This window comes from Bombina bombina, chromosome 2 (genome assembly GCF_027579735.1).
Source record: "Bombina bombina isolate aBomBom1 chromosome 2, aBomBom1.pri, whole genome shotgun sequence".
Taxonomy (NCBI): Eukaryota; Metazoa; Chordata; class Amphibia; order Anura; family Bombinatoridae; genus Bombina; species Bombina bombina.
Window position 1 is genome coordinate 808,450,417 of NC_069500.1, and position 7,150 is coordinate 808,457,566.

The 7,150-nt window shown below is 39.1% G+C and overlaps 1 pseudogene; it reads left to right on the plus strand.

Annotated features, from left to right (window-relative positions):
• The first annotated feature begins 4,583 nt into the window (after positions 1-4,583).
• LOC128647310 (general transcription factor II-I repeat domain-containing protein 2-like) lies at positions 4,584-6,397 on the plus strand (annotated as a pseudogene).
• The last annotated feature ends 753 nt before the right edge of the window (positions 6,398-7,150 follow it).

Sequence of the window (7,150 nt, forward strand, 5' to 3'; positions counted from 1 at the left end):
GTCATCTATCTTGAAGATTTACTGATATACTCTAAGACCTTTTCTGAACACATAAAACATGTCAAAACTGTATTGTCAAGATTAAGAGAAAATTTCCTGTTTGCTAAACCTGAAAAGTCTATTTTTAACACTAAGGAGACCACTTTTTTAGGTTATGTAATAACACCTAATGGTATTAACATGGAGGATAGTAAGGTACAATCCATTAGAGAGTGGCCTATCTCAACATCTAAAAAACAGATTAAAAAATATATGGGATTTGAAAATTTCTATAGGAAATTCATAAAGAACTTCGCACACATCACTAGACCACTCACTAATCTTACCAAATTAAATTTGTTAAATTCTAATGGACTGAAGAAAATCCATCTGTTTTCGATAATGTAAAAAGTAAATTTACATCTGCACCCATACTGCGTTTCCCTAACCCATCTTTACAATACGTCCTGGAAGTTGACGCCTCTGATTTAGCAATCGGTGCAATACTCTCTCAAAGAGAAAGTCTCAAACACCCCCTTCATCCCGTAGCATTCTTCTCCAGAGTAATGTCTACTTTAGAGTTAAAGGGACACTAACCTAAATTTTTTCTTTTGTGATTCAGATAGAGCATGCAATTTTAAGCAAATTTCTAATTTACTCCTATTATCATTTTTCTTCATTCTCTTGCTATCTTTATTTGAAAAAGAAGACATCTAAGATTTTTTTTGGGTTCAGAACTCTGGATAGCACTTTTTTATTGGTGGATGAATTTATCCACCAATCAGCAAGGACAACCTAGGTTGTTCACCAAAAATGGGCCGGCATCTAAACTTAGATTCTTGCATTTCAAATAAAGATAATGAAGAAAAGGAGTAAATTAGAAAGTTGCTTAAAATGTCATGCTCTATCTGAATCACGAAAGGAAACATTTGGGTTCAGTGTCCCTTTAAATTACACAATTGATGAGGAGTTGCTGACAATCAGAGCTTCTTTAGAACACTTGCATCACCTCCTAGAGGGAACTATACTTCCCATAATGATCTACACAGACCATAGAAACTTGCAATACTTGAAAACCAACCGTACACGTACATTTTCTGTGAGACAAGTTAGATGGAATCTCTACTTTTCCCGATTCAGTTACCTCATCGCATATCGACCAGGAAATAAAAATGGGAAGGCAGATGCCTTATCTAGACTATACGATAAACCACATCCATCTACACCTCAAAAATCTATTATTCCTATTGATCAAATCATAGGACTTACTGTGGAAAAAACAAGATTGTTTATAGATAATCAGAAGGATGATGTCACCATTCCCTATTCTATACTCCGTCTAGAGAAAGATGGACTATATTACCATCAGAATCAATTACGCGTTCCTCCTAGCTTGAGAAACATGGTTATGCAAATTACCAATGACTCTTTCCTCGCTGGTCACCCAGGTATTCATAAATCAGTAGAGTTGTTGAAAAGATCTTTCTGGTGGCCAACTTTGGTTAAAGATATTACTGATTATGTACTCACCAGCAAGATCTGCTCTGTTTCACAACAAGATAGAAAACATCCTTATGGTCATCTTCTTCCTTTACCTATACCAGACAGACCTTGGTCTGAAATAGCCTTAGATTTCATAGTTGATCTCCCTAAATTGTCTAATAACAACACAGTAGTAGTTGTTGTCAACCTCTTTAGTAAGATGGCTCATTTCATACCATTCCGTAAACTTCCTACCGCTTTTAAAACCATCCAACTTACGATTCAACATGTTTTTAAACAGCATGGACTTCCTAATTCAATAACCTCTGACCGTGGTACCCAGTTTACCAGTAAGTTTTGGACCGAGTTGTGTAAAGCCCTAAATATTCACAGGAGATTAAGCACATTGTTTCACCCCCAGACCAATGGCCAGACGGAGAAAACAAACCAATGCCTTGAACAGTATCTGAGATGTTTTTCTACTGCTAAACAAGATAGCTGGTCTTCCTTATTACCTTACGCGGAGTTCGCTTACAATAACGCTGTACATGCTTCCACCAAATTCAGCCATTTCTTCTGTTGTTAATGATCTCAATAATTCCATTTCTGAAACTTTTACAGTAGTACATGATAACAGTATACGGCCAAAGCTCAACAAAAACTTCATTACAATAAGCATAAGCGTCTAGCTCCTACTTACTCGGTAGGTGACATGGTTTGGCTTTCTACTCGCAACCCGAAGCTCCAATACAATCAAAGAAATTATCTGCTCTTTTCATTGGACCCTTCCAAATTGTATCAGTCATAAATGAAAATGTTGTCACCTTGCTCCTTCCACTCACCATGAAGGTACATCCTGCATTTCACTTTTCACTCCTCAAGCCATATCTTATGGTCCGAAATAGGACGGTGCATCACCTATTGTACCCACAATTCCTTATTCGAATCTCAAATATGATGTTCACTCCGTCTTGGACTCCAGGAGATTTTGGGGTCAACTTCAAAATCTGGTTCATTGAAGGGGATATTCCCATGTCGATGATTCTTGGGAACCAGCTACGAATTTGTCGGCCCCCAGGTTAGTCTCTCTCTTCCATCGTAGACATCCTCACATACCCAAACCTTGATCCTCAGAGTTGATCCTTGAGGAGGGAGTTCTGTCATGCCGTCACCCTAAATGTCTATACACCTTTAACAGGAGGTACTACCAATCTCACTCACCTGTATAAATAGTCATACCTTCTTTTCTCCTATGCTTGGTAATTTTCTATGTTCTAGAGCACGGGTGTCAAACACAAGGCCCACGGGCCGAATCCGGCCCACCAGACCTCGTCATGTGGCCCGTGTAGCCGCCGCCGGCCTCCAGCCTTCACCCCTGATACCGCGATTCAGTAATGTAATTTATGATCAATTATCAAACAAAAGAGTAAGCATATTTTATGACACTTGAATCCAGATTTCATTTTTTATGAAAAATCACTGGATATTTCTCCCAGTCCAGCTTTAGCCTTAAGGATAATAAAAGGTGTTATTATTAGTATCATTATAAAAAATAAAGATTTAAAAGGTGTTATTATGTCTTATGTTCAATTATCATAGCAGTTGACGTTAGTACAATTTTGTGTTGAGCACTAAAGTATGGACAGCAACCATTTCTAATAAACTCGGAACGTATGGGAAGGAACTACAGTCCACCAGACCTCGTCATGTGGCCCGTGTAGCCGCCGCCGGCCGCCAGCCTTCACCCCTGATACCGCGATTCAGTAATGTAATTTATGATGAATTATCAAACAAAAGAGTAAGCATATTTTATGACACTTGAATCCAGATTTTATTTTTTATGAAAAATCACAGGATATTTCTCCCAGTCCAGCTTTAGCCTTAAGGATAATAAAAGGTGTTATTATTAGTATCATTATAAAAAATAAAGATTTATAATGTCTTATGTTCAATTATCATAGCATTTGACGTAGGTTAGTACATTTTGTATTCAGCACAAAAGTCTGGACAGCAACCATTTCTAATAAACTCTGAACGTATGGGAAGGAAGTAACATTATCAGTATTTTTTTCAAAGAATTGCAGTGTAACTACATTATTAAATCAGTACCTAAACTCAATTACCAAATTCTTAGTTTAAACAACCACAAAGTCGTATATTTTTATAGTCATTTTAATTAGTGATCCGTGACTGACTTCCTGCTCCCTCATCACTTCCTCCCAGCTTCCCTATGTATCTGCACGCGCGGGAAAAGGGCTAGCTGGCAGCAGAGACCAGAGAGGCAGCAGCAGGCACACAGCGAGGCTGGTAAGAAAAACATGTTTTTTTTAAATAATATGTCAGCAGGACAATTCTAAGTAAACAGCCGTTCTGAGGCTCTGTCTCTGCAGATTGTCTTATTTAGTTATTATTAGTTTAGTGTGAATGTATGTTTTTGTGTGTAAGTATGTGTGTGTAAATATGTGTATGTGTGTTTGTGTGTAAATGTGTGTTTGTGTGTAAATGTGTGAATGTATGTTTGTGTGTAAATCTGTGAATGTATGTTTGTGTGTGTGTGTGTGTAAATGTGTGAATGTATGTTTGTGTGTGTATCTGTGAATTTATATGTCTGTGTGTGTAAATATGTGTGTTTGTGTGTAAAGGTATGTTTGTGTGTGAAAATATGTGTATGTGTGTGTAAATGTGTGTGTGTGTGTTAATGTGACAGTGTGAATGTATGTTTTTTTGTGTGTGTGTAAATGTGTGAATGTATGTTTTGTGTGTGTGCGTACATATGTGTGTGAATGTGAAAAAGTTGTGAACTTTAACAACATTAGAAATAATTGTTCCTTCCTTGTGTCCTAATCTTAAAAAAGTCACATACCATGACCAAAAATTATTGTGGCTGAAAAACAGCCTAAAAACAAAGGGGTTGGGGGGGCAGCAGAATTTTGATTGCCTAGGGCAGCACAAAACCTAAATACGCCACTGGGAATGTATGTGATGTATGTGGGAGGGGGGGGGTCTGCTTATTAGGGGGGTCTGCTTATTATTCTGCTTAAAAGTCTGAGCGGTAAACTTTGGATATACTGACCACTTTACAGTGGTATAGGGACCATAAACTACTATCAAATAACCCAAAAATGTCCAAGAAAAGAAAAGTTGATGCAGAGGGAAGGCAATTTCAGCAGAGATGGGAAAGTGAATACATGTTTGTGATTAATGGAGACAAGCTGGTATGTCTTATTTGCTATGAGACAGTGGCAGTGATGAAGGAATACAATTTACGCCGGCACTTTGAGACCAAACATGGAGCCAAATTTGCTAACCTTAGCCACCAGGAAAAGCAACAAAAGGTCCAAGAATTAAAAGGTAGCCTGCATTCTCAACGGAATGTTTTTGCAAAATTGACAGCAAAAAATGATGCAGCAGTGAAAGCCAGCTATCTTGTGGCTGAAGAAATTGCGCAAGCTTCAAAGTGCTTTTCAGAAGGTGCATTTGTAAAGCAGTGTATGCTGAAGGTATGTGAACAGGTGTGCCCTGAGCAGAGACAGGCTTTTAACAATGTCAGCTTGTCAAGAAACACCATCACAGACCGAGTCAGGGACCTAGCCTGTAATCTTAAAAGAAAGTTGGCTGAAGAGGCATGCAGTTATCTGGCATTTTCATTAGCTGTTGATGAAAGCACTGACAATACTGATACAGCTCATCTAGCTATTTTTGTAAGAGGTGTGAAGGAAGACTTGTCTGTCAGTGAGGAGCTCTTGGATGTGGTCGCCATGTATGGGACAACAACTGAGAGGGACATCTTCAATGCAGTGGATGAATCCGTAAATAAAATGAAATTACCTTGGGAAAAGTTGGTGGGACTTACTACTGATGGCGCTCCAGCAATGTGTGGAGAGAGAAATGGCTTGGTTGGACTGTTAAAAGAGAAAATGAAACAAAGTAATTGCCACACGCCGCTGATAACTTATCACTGCATTATCCACCAAGAAGCTCTGTGTGGCAAGGTTCTGCAACTGGATAACATAATGTCCACAGTCACGAAAACAGTGAATTTTCTGCATGCACGGGGTCTGAATCATCGTCAGTTCCAACAATTTTTGAAGGAGGTGGGCATGGAACATACAGATGTGCCATACCATACAGAAGTAAGGTGGCTGAGTAGGAGCACCGTTCTCAAGAGATTTTTTGAGCTTTTGGAAGAAATTACTCTTTTTATGCAAAGTAAAGGGAAGCCCTTGTCAGAACTGTCAGATCCAAACTGGCTGTGCGATTTTGCCATGTTGTGTGACATAACAGAGCATCTCGCCCAACTGAATCTGAGGCTGCAGGGCCGCAAACAAGTCATAACCTCAATGTATGAGGCAATAACAGCTTTCCAGGAGAAACTGCGCCTATGGAAGTCACAGCTTGAAAAAGACAGTCTTGCCCACTTTCCTATCTGCCAGAGCATCTCAACGTCATTCCCAGGTACTTTTTCATGTGCTCGATTGGGTACCAAAGTGAATCGGCTGATTGATGAATTCAATCGACGCTTTTCTGACTTTAAAGAACAAAACTTAACCTTTACCAGTTTTGCCAATCCCTTCAACATCGATGTTGACAGTGCACCACATCACCTTCAAATGGAATTAATAGAACTTCATAGCAACAGCAGCCTGAAAGCGAAGTTCCAGGATGCGACAGTCGACGACTTTTACCGTCTCCTCCCCCTGCTTTGATGCCACAGCTCCGACTTCAAGCTGCACGTGTTCTGTCCATGTTTGGGAGCACCTATCTATGTGAACAGATGTTTTCAGTCATGAATCTGAACAAGACCAAGCACAGATCACGCATCACTGATGATAACCTCCATGCTGTTTTGCGGATTGCTACAGCACAAGACCTAACGCCAGACATCGATGGACTGACCTCAGGAAAACGATGTCAGCCATCTAGTCAGAAAAGTTAAAAAAAAAGTTAATGCCTTGTGTTTGCCATATGTGTAATAAACAGTGTTTGGCAATATTTGTATGTTAAAAAAAAATTACTGTCTGTTACCAAAAATAATTTTTCAATAAATTGTACAATTATTGTACATTTGAATATCTACTTGCCATTATTCTGACTATGTTTCTGCTTTCAGAGCTAGTTATTACTTACACATTATTAGAAAAAACAGTAATAATTGAATGCAGTGACAATAATTTATTATGATAATAAAGAGTGGACACATAGTCCTATACAACCGGCCCTTTGAGGCCCTTTGAGGGTGACCAAACTGCTGATGTGGCCCCCGATGAATTTGAGTTTGACACCCCTGTCTAGAGTTTCCCAGCCTATCTGCAACTTCACTTGTGGTACAGATTTCTGTGTGCTTTTCATTTACTGAGAATTTCAGTTTTTGTCTAGAATCAAATACCTATAGGTTTACTTTTTCCTACAACCGCTGTTCCAGCTTTTTCACTGACTCCTACTGCCTCTCAGCGTTCCGTCTCTACTGTGGTGATGTCAAACATCTACATCCGATCACACGCTGTGTACATCCAAACTGCTAGCCGCAGCTGAACCTCGGCTAGACCTTAGAAGTGTTTCATTGCTCCAGTTAGTGGTATCTACCTGAACCTTTTACCTCCTTCACAGTAAGGTGCCTTTACTTGTTAAGATCTTAAAGTTTCTATCAGATGCCTATAGCTGATAGAGTGGTTAGCTTTATGTATATTGC